Raw genomic sequence first — 8,514 nt, forward strand, 5'->3', positions numbered from 1 at the left:
CTAAAATATGTCATTCTAGTCAATGTATCTATTAGTAACTATAGCGATCCTGTTCATAGTAGCTACTAGTGTCGCTTATTATGTAACTTCATTTGTAAATTCTATCTTGTCCCCTATAGTCCTCTATATGGTATCTAATTGTCCCGCCTAATGTCTCCATAGTAATCTATTGTCTATAGTCTCCAGTGAGTATTCTAATTGTCCCTAATTGATCTCCGCTATAGTATACATATTGTACTCTATATTCGTTGTGTGGATTCTATAAGCTCAAATCTATTGTTGGTATTGTAAGAGTAGTCATTCTCTAATAGTATCTATGTCCTATAGTTCCTTCAATGATTCAATGTAGTATTCGTATTGTCACTAGAGTCTCCCATTAGACGTTAGCTTAACATTTGCTCCTTATAAGTCACTGATATGGTTGAGTCTTCTACTTGTAAACTACTAAATATGTCTCTTGATAGATTCTATTGTCCTACTATAGACTGGTAGTTTATTGGTGTCAGTTATATGTTTTCTATAAAGTAGCTTGGTTCGTCACTCGTATGGATACTTTTTGGGCATAATCTTCTATAGTCTCTTGAGTTGATCCCTCCAATATTAGTTCGGGTACTATAGACATAGAAATGTTGGCTTATAGATCTGTTTCATTCTTATTCGGATTAAGCTAGATAAGTACTCTATAGTATTAGCTCATTAAGGTCACTACTCTTAAGAAGGTCCATGCATTCGGTTAGAGTCTTCTATTTCGTTCATTGCTTGTCAGCTATGTCTCTATAGGTATCTATTTTCTAACTTGATAGTCTGCTGATAGATCTATCTTCATATAGTCATCTATAGGGCATCTCATTGTACCTAATAAGTCATCCATCGTATCGCTTATTTGTTCTTAAATGAGGTTACTATTTGGGTCCGAATTTTAGCATCTCTGTATTAGCTCTTATATTTGGGTTCCTCTATATGGTATCCATATCACAGCTAAGTAACTAGCCTTAGAATTAAGATACCAGCACAATATGTATTCTATTGTTTCTCTCATAATGTGTTCGATATAGTCTTTAATATTATAGTTCTTATAGCAGCGGTCTTTGGATTGGTGTACTACTATTGTCCATGATATATGTCTTCCTTACTAAGCTCTTATATATTTGTTCGCATATAGGTTGCTTCTCTTAGTTGATGACTATTGAGGTATTCCCTCTTCTGTAAATTTTACAGCTAGTAATCACATTTTTGAAGGAATCTATTTAAACCAAACCAGGAAATGCAGAGTGATTTCTGCATAGTGCATCTTTAACCTGTTAGAATCCTTTAACATTGTGCTTATGTTCTATCTATAAGCTAGATTTATAGTTATTTGACAACTTTAGTTGTGAATGATACAAACCAAAAGAGTTTAGGGCTACATTTTTTTTACATTGAACCTTCATTTAACTAGGCAAGTCAGTTAAGAAATTCTTATTAACAATGAAAGTTAGGAACAGTGGGTTAAGTGCAGATTGTTCAGGGGCTAACGATAGATTCTCACCTTGTCAGCTCGGGGATTCGATCCACCAAACCTTTTGGTTACTGGCCCAACGCTCTAACCACTAGGCTACCTGCCGCTATAGGCTATTGGTCATTTGAGAAAGTCGCAAAAATATATATATATATTTCACAGCGGTTTGGCTGGTATAATGATTCTCTACACTTTTGCTACATGCCACAGGGCCTACACACAACAAAGGCCATACTCTTGATCTTGTGCTGTCCTATGGTTTGAATATTGATAACTTGGAAACTATTGATGTGTGTCTCTGACCATCTCAGTATTGTTTTTAAAACGCTTTCTCCTCCACCTAAAAATGTGTCTGTTCCCACTCCCTCGCCCATCAATACCTCCACAACTGCTAGTAAATTTACAAATGCTTTTTAATCCTCTACTAACGATCCTGTTCTGTGTCATCACACTGATGATTTGCTGAACAGGTTCAATGACATATGTCAGGCTTCGTTAGACTCAGTGGCACCAGTTAAAACCAATATTAAKCTGTCTGCCAGAGTTTCACCTTGGTTAAATGACCACACACGTGCCTTAAAAAGTGTTTTAAAAAAACGATGAACATAAAAGGAAAGCCTGCTAACGTCAAGTATACTATGAGACACTGAAGGATCTGATGATAAATTACAATGTTGCGGTTAAAGATACAAGAGCAAACTACTTCTCTACCCTGATCTCTGAGAACTCCCACAACTCAAAAATTATGTTTAAGACAATTGAACATATTGTTTGTCCCAATCGGGCTTCCGTTCACTTCACAGCACTGAAACTGGTTAATTGAAAGTCAATAATGAAAGGCATAGGTGGGCATTAAAATTTGTCAGACAGTAATTGTCATGCAAAAGTATGCCGATCTCACGGTAATTGACCGTTAATTAACATAAACATGTTTGGCATCCCCAGGCCTCCACGCAAACAAGCCATATACAAGAACAAGTCCCTTGCCATTATTTTATATTATATGATGTTATAGTAAGAATTATATAATTGAACTTAGAAAGGATATTTTTCCCATTCCAGAGCGAGAGTGCGCATATGAAATGGCTTATATTGAGCTTAAAAGTGATAATTTGAAACTTGTCCGATAAACTAGATTTATAGTTATTCGGTAACTTTAGTTGTAAATGATACAAACCGTAGAATGCCTTAGAAATCAAAAGATATATGGTCTACATGATGTGACTATAGGCTATTGATGATTTGAGAAAGTCACAAAACAAGCTTGCTCTCTGTTCCTTGTCTCAGGCTGCACATGCTGTTCTCTCATCAAGTGATCATATTTTCGCCCCATCAGACTATTCTCAATTAAATATTTTCTTTGCTAATATGTAAAATTAGTTTTGATTTAGAATGGCCTATTGTCAAATGGGCAGGAACAGGGGCAAGTAAAAAAGGACATGTCATCCGTATGCACTCAAATAGCGAATGGAGGCCACTTTCCCGCTGGTATTTTTTTTCACTCACATTGGTCAAGCTTCCGCCCAAACTCTGTATGCCATGGGCTCTCCAACCCTGTTCCAGCAGCTACCCAGTGCTTAATTTGGGAGACCAAGTGAAATCTGTCCGGGAACATCGATAGCAACATGTTTTCACAACAAAACATATTTCATTACACTGTTGACAGCCCCTCTCTCTGAACGCACTGTGGTGAGATATTCTGTAGCTAAAGGTAATGTGTCAACCTATTAATTTTGAAAATATAAAAAAATCCCTATTACCAGGCTATTCCAAATCAAATACAAATGCACCATAATTGTAGGCTAACTCTGAATTAGCTTCATTAAGTCTAGATCAATTATGTACCAAAGATATCTTAAATCAGTATTTCTTTAATGTTTTTCTGCTGTGTGTAATATGCGGTAGACTATTTATTGTATACAGTGCCTTCAGAAAGTATTCAGACCCCTTGACTTTTTACACATTTTGTTACGTTACAGTCTTATTCTAAAATGTATTAAATAAATAAAAATCCTCACCAGTCTACACACATTACCCCATAATGACAGAGCGAAAACAGGTTTTTAGAAATGTTTGCAAATGTATATATAGTCCACCTGTGGTAAATGCAATTGATTGGACATGGGAGAACCTTCCAGAAGGACAACCATCTCTGCATCATATATAGGCCTATGCATATGCATCAACTCTATGGGTGTTTTAAATTAATCATCACCTTAGAAAGCACTGTCCATTTCATTGTGTTAGGCTTTGCAACAACATCCACAACAACTATTTTGTCCATCAGTTTCATCCTGTTGTATCCCACTACTGTGCGATCCGCACTGAATGGGGGCTGCGCTCAATGAGGTGTGGGCGGTGCTACCCAACGTTGTACAATGTAGGCTAAGTGTTTGATGTGATTTTTGAATGCATTTGCATTGATGTCAGAGTGGTTAGAGGGACAATACAGCTCTGAGTAACATGCCATTAGTCACCTGATGGTCATTAGCGAGTTGGGTAATACTAAAGCATGTCCGGAGTGCATAAAAGGAGATTACTGTGACCGTAGAATTTAACTGCGGTCATGACTCATGAGTGCCTGTGTGGCAGTAATACGGTGCCCTATTGTGACCTTTCTGTTGGCTGCTGATACTAGTGAATGCTCTATTGCAGTTATTTTGGATCTCAGTACTGCGTTTGATACTATTGATCATAACAACCTTGTTGAACGGCTGGAGAGGTGGGTGGGAATCTCTTTTTCTTTTGGCTCTATACTCCAAAAGTTTGGATTTGAAATGAAACAGTTACTATCAGGTTAAAGTACAGACTATTAGAWTTATTTGAGGGTATTTGTGTAAATATTGGTTGTACCATTTAGAAATGACAACACAGTAGTTCCTATATTTCAGGGCACCAAAAGTATTGGGACAATTGGATTGACAGGTGTTTCTGGTTAGTCAGATGTGTTCCGTCACCATCATTTGTGCAGACATAAGAGTGCTGTCAATGTCTAGTCTTCATTCTAGGCTTTGCGTTTGGTGGAAGGAGAACTAAGGATTCCATCTTTAAGGCTTGGTTAAGCGCCATTCCATTTCTTAGATATTTTATCTCTCTATGAGCCTGGATGCAGCCTGAGATCCTCTGATAGGGCACTGTTGACCATTCCCAAGTCTAGGTTGAAAACGGTTTTATATTCTAATTCCTCCTGTCTTTGTTAGTACTTTTGTTTTATTTTATGATGTGAAGCACTTTGTTAATGGTATTAAAAAGCGCTATACAAATAGTTGTATTATTATTGTTGTTATTACTAGTCTCAAGGGTCCAGTCCAACTTCCCAGTTATGATGTGAATGTTTAAATATCATTCATATTGAAAAGGAAATTAGACATCACTATAATTCCTGCCCTCAAGACGAAACTCAAGTCCCTGGCATCAGAGCCAAAAGAGAACAACATTTTCCTAATCCAGGACTACAACGACCTAAAAGGAATCCTAGACAACTTTCAAAAAAAGATCTTCAACATTGAAGGTACGACTCCAGATGCAGTTGAAATTTCTTAGTCCCTTGTCAGCTGAGAGTTGTTATTCAGAAAAAATACTTCCGTAAGATTCCTGAAGTGGTAATACTGGTCACTTCCTGAAATATACTGGTATTTATTTCTGGTGATAACACCTTACTCAAAACATTCCACAGTAGAAGTATTAATGTATCACTATTAATATCAGTGTCCGTATGTTCTAGGTTCCAAGACTGCTCTGGCTGGAAACTTGACTAAGGAGATGTCTCAGAGTGGGTTCAGCGCTGTCTACGTTAATAAGGTGAGATATCACGACAGTGTGTCCAGTATGTTTTATCATCTTAAATGTTAATGTCTAATACAGTACCAGTCAAAAGTTGGGACACACTACTCATTCCAGGGGTTTTCTTTATTTTGACTATTTTCTACATTGTAGAATAATAGTAAAGACATCAAAAGTATGAAATAACACATATAGAATCATGTAGTAAACAAAAAAGTGTAAAACAAATCAAAATATATTTTGCCTTGATGGCAGCTTTGCACACTATGGGCATTCTCTCAACCAGCTTCATTAAGTAGTCACCTGGAATGCACTTCAATCAACAGGTGTGCCTTGTTAAAAGGATTCTTTGTGGATTCTTTTTCCTTCTTAATGCATTTGAGCCAATCAGTTGTGTTCTGACAAGGTACGGATGGTATACAGAAGATAGCCCTATTTGGTAAAAGACCAAATAAGCAAAGAGAAATGACAGTCCATCGTTACTTTAAGACATGAAGGTCAGTCAATCAGGAAAATTTCAAGTGCAGTCACAAAAACCATCAAGCGCTGTGATGAAACTGGCTCTCATGAGGACCGCCACAGGAAAGGAAGACCTAGAGTTACCTCTGCTGCAGAGGATAAGTTCATTAGAGTTAACTGCACCTCAGATTGCAGACCAAATAAATGCTTCAGAGTGTTCAAGTAACAGACACATCTCAACATCAACTGTTCAGAGGAGGCTGCGTGAATCAGGCCTTCATGGTCGAATTGCTGCAAAGAAACCACTATTAAAGGACACCAATAAGAAGAAGAGACTTGCTTGGGCCAAGAAACACGAGCAATGGACATTAGACCGGTGGAAATCTGTCCTTTGGTATGATGAGTCCAAATTTGAGATTTTTGGTTCCAACCGCCGTGGTCCTTTGGTGAGACGCAGAGTAGGTGAACGGATGATCTCTGCATGTGTGGTTCCCACCTTGAAGCATGGAGGAGGTGTGATGGTGTGGGGGTGTTGCTGGTGACACTGTCTGTGATTTGTTTTAAATTAAGGACACTACCAATTTATGCACACAGATTCTGCAGCGATACGCCATGCCATCTGGTTTGCGCTTAATGGAACTATCATTTGTTTTTCAACAGGACAAAGACCCAACACACTCCAGGCTGTGTAAGGGCTATTTGACCAAGAAGGAGAGTGATGGAGTGCTGCATCAGATGATCTGGCAGCCACATACACCCAATCTCACCCAATTGAGATGGTTTTGGATGAGTTGGACTGCAGAGTGAAGGAAAAGCAGCCAAAAGTGCTCAGCGTATATGGGAACTCCTTCAAGACTGTTGGAAAAGCATTCCAGGTGAAGCTGGTTGAGAGAATGCCAAGAGTGTGCAAAGCTGTCATCAAGGCACAACGATTCCAACACAAAGGATATATTGCTTTCTGGGGAACGGGCCCAAATCCCCGTCTATTTGCGTGAAGAAAGACAGAAAAAGGGGGTAGAGGTCGGGTGCCTTCTGAGAATTCGTTGGCGAGTGAGTAAACTCCCACTGCCATCCGTTCTATTGGCCAATGTGCAATCATTGGAAAATAAAATGGATGACCTATGATCAAGATTATACTACCAACAGGACATTAAACTGTAATATCTTATGTTTCACCAAGATGTGGCTGAATGACGACATGGATAATATAGAGCTGGAGGGTTTTCCATGCACTGGCAGGACAGAGAAGCTGCTTACAAGCAAAAACTAAAGCAGGGAGTACTAGTGACTCACTCAATACAGAAGTGGTCAGATGACGCGGATGCCACGCTACAGGACTGTTTTGCTAGCACAGACTGGAATATGTTCTGGGATTCATCAAATGGCATTAAAGAGTATACCACCTCAGTCATCAGCTTCATCAATAAGTGCATTGACAATGTCGTCCCCACAGTGACTGTACGTATATATCCCAACCAGAAGCCATGGATTACAGGCAACATCCGCAACGAGCTAAAGGCTAGAATTGCCGCTTTCAAGGAGCGGAACACTATTACGGACGCTTATAAGAAATCTCGCTATGTCGTCAGACGAACCATCAAACAAGCAAAGCATCAATACAGGATTAAGATTGAATCCTACTACACCGGCTCTGACACTCGTCAGATGTGGCAGGGCTTGAAAAKTATTACGGACTACAAAGGGAAACCCAGCCGCGAGCTGCCCAGTGACGCGAGCCTATCAGACGAGCTAAATGCCTTTTATGCTCGCTTCGAGGCAAGCAACACTGAAGCATGCATGAGAGCACCAGCTGTTCTGGACGACTGTGTGATAACGCTCTTGGTAGCTGATGTGAGCGAGACCTTTATACAGGTCAACATTCACAAAGCCGCATGGCCAGACGGATTATCAGGACGTYTACTCAAAGCATGCACGGACCAACTGGCAAGTGTCTTCATTGACATTTTCAACCTCTCCCTGACCGAGTCTGTTATACCTATATGTTTCAAGCAGACCACCATAGTCCCTGTGCCCAAGGAAGCGAAGGTTAACTGCCTAAATGATTACCGCCCCGTAGCTCTCACGTCAGTAGCCATGAAGTGCTTTGAAAGGCTGGTCATGGCTCACATCAACAGCATCCTCCCGGATATCCTAGACCCACTCCAATTCTCATACCGCGCCAACAGATCTACAGATGATGCAATCTCAATCGCACTCCACACTGCCCTTTCCCACTTGGACAAAAGGAACACCTATGTGAGAATGCTGTTCATTGACTACAGCTCAGCGTTCAACACCATAGGGCCCACAAAGCTCATCACTAAGCTAAGGACCCTGGGACTAAACACCTCCCTCTGCAACTGAATCCTGGACTTCCTAATGGGCTGTCCCCAGGTGGTAAGGGTAGACAACAACAAGTATGCTACGCTGATCCTCAACACTGGGGCCACTCAGGGGTGTGTGCTTAGTCCCCTCCTGTACTCCCTGTTCACCCACGACTGTGTGGCCAAACACGACTCCAACACCATCATTAAGTTTGCTGACGACACAATGCCTGATCACCGACTACGATGAGACCTATAGGGACGAGGTCAGAGATCTGGCAGTGTGGTGCCAGGACAACAACCTCTCCCTCAATGTGAGCAAGACAAAGGAGCTGATCGTGGACTACAGGAAAAGGCAGGCCGAACAGGCCCCCATCAACATCGACTGTAGTGGAGCGGGTCGAGAGTTTCAAGTTCCTTAGTGTCCACATCACCAATGAACTATCATGG

General features: G+C 40.3%; 1 long non-coding RNA gene across 2 annotated transcripts in view; it reads left to right on the forward strand.

Moving 5' to 3' along the window:
• The first annotated feature begins 1,508 nt into the window (after window positions 1-1,508).
• The window catches only part of LOC112079679 (uncharacterized), a 10,508-nt gene continuing 3,502 nt past the window's right edge, over window positions 1,509-8,514 (forward strand). The window contains exons 1-2 of one of the 2 annotated variants that reach the window (XR_002896020.2): window positions 1,509-5,009; window positions 5,223-5,299. This is a non-coding gene — a long non-coding RNA (uncharacterized lncRNA). Of the gene's footprint in view, window positions 5,300-8,514 lie in introns of both variants that reach the window. The other variant, XR_011479344.1, reaches the window with a different exon arrangement.

Source organism: Salvelinus sp. IW2-2015, unplaced genomic scaffold, assembly GCF_002910315.2.
Source record: "Salvelinus sp. IW2-2015 unplaced genomic scaffold, ASM291031v2 Un_scaffold9058, whole genome shotgun sequence".
Taxonomy (NCBI): domain Eukaryota; kingdom Metazoa; phylum Chordata; class Actinopteri; order Salmoniformes; family Salmonidae; genus Salvelinus; species Salvelinus sp. IW2-2015.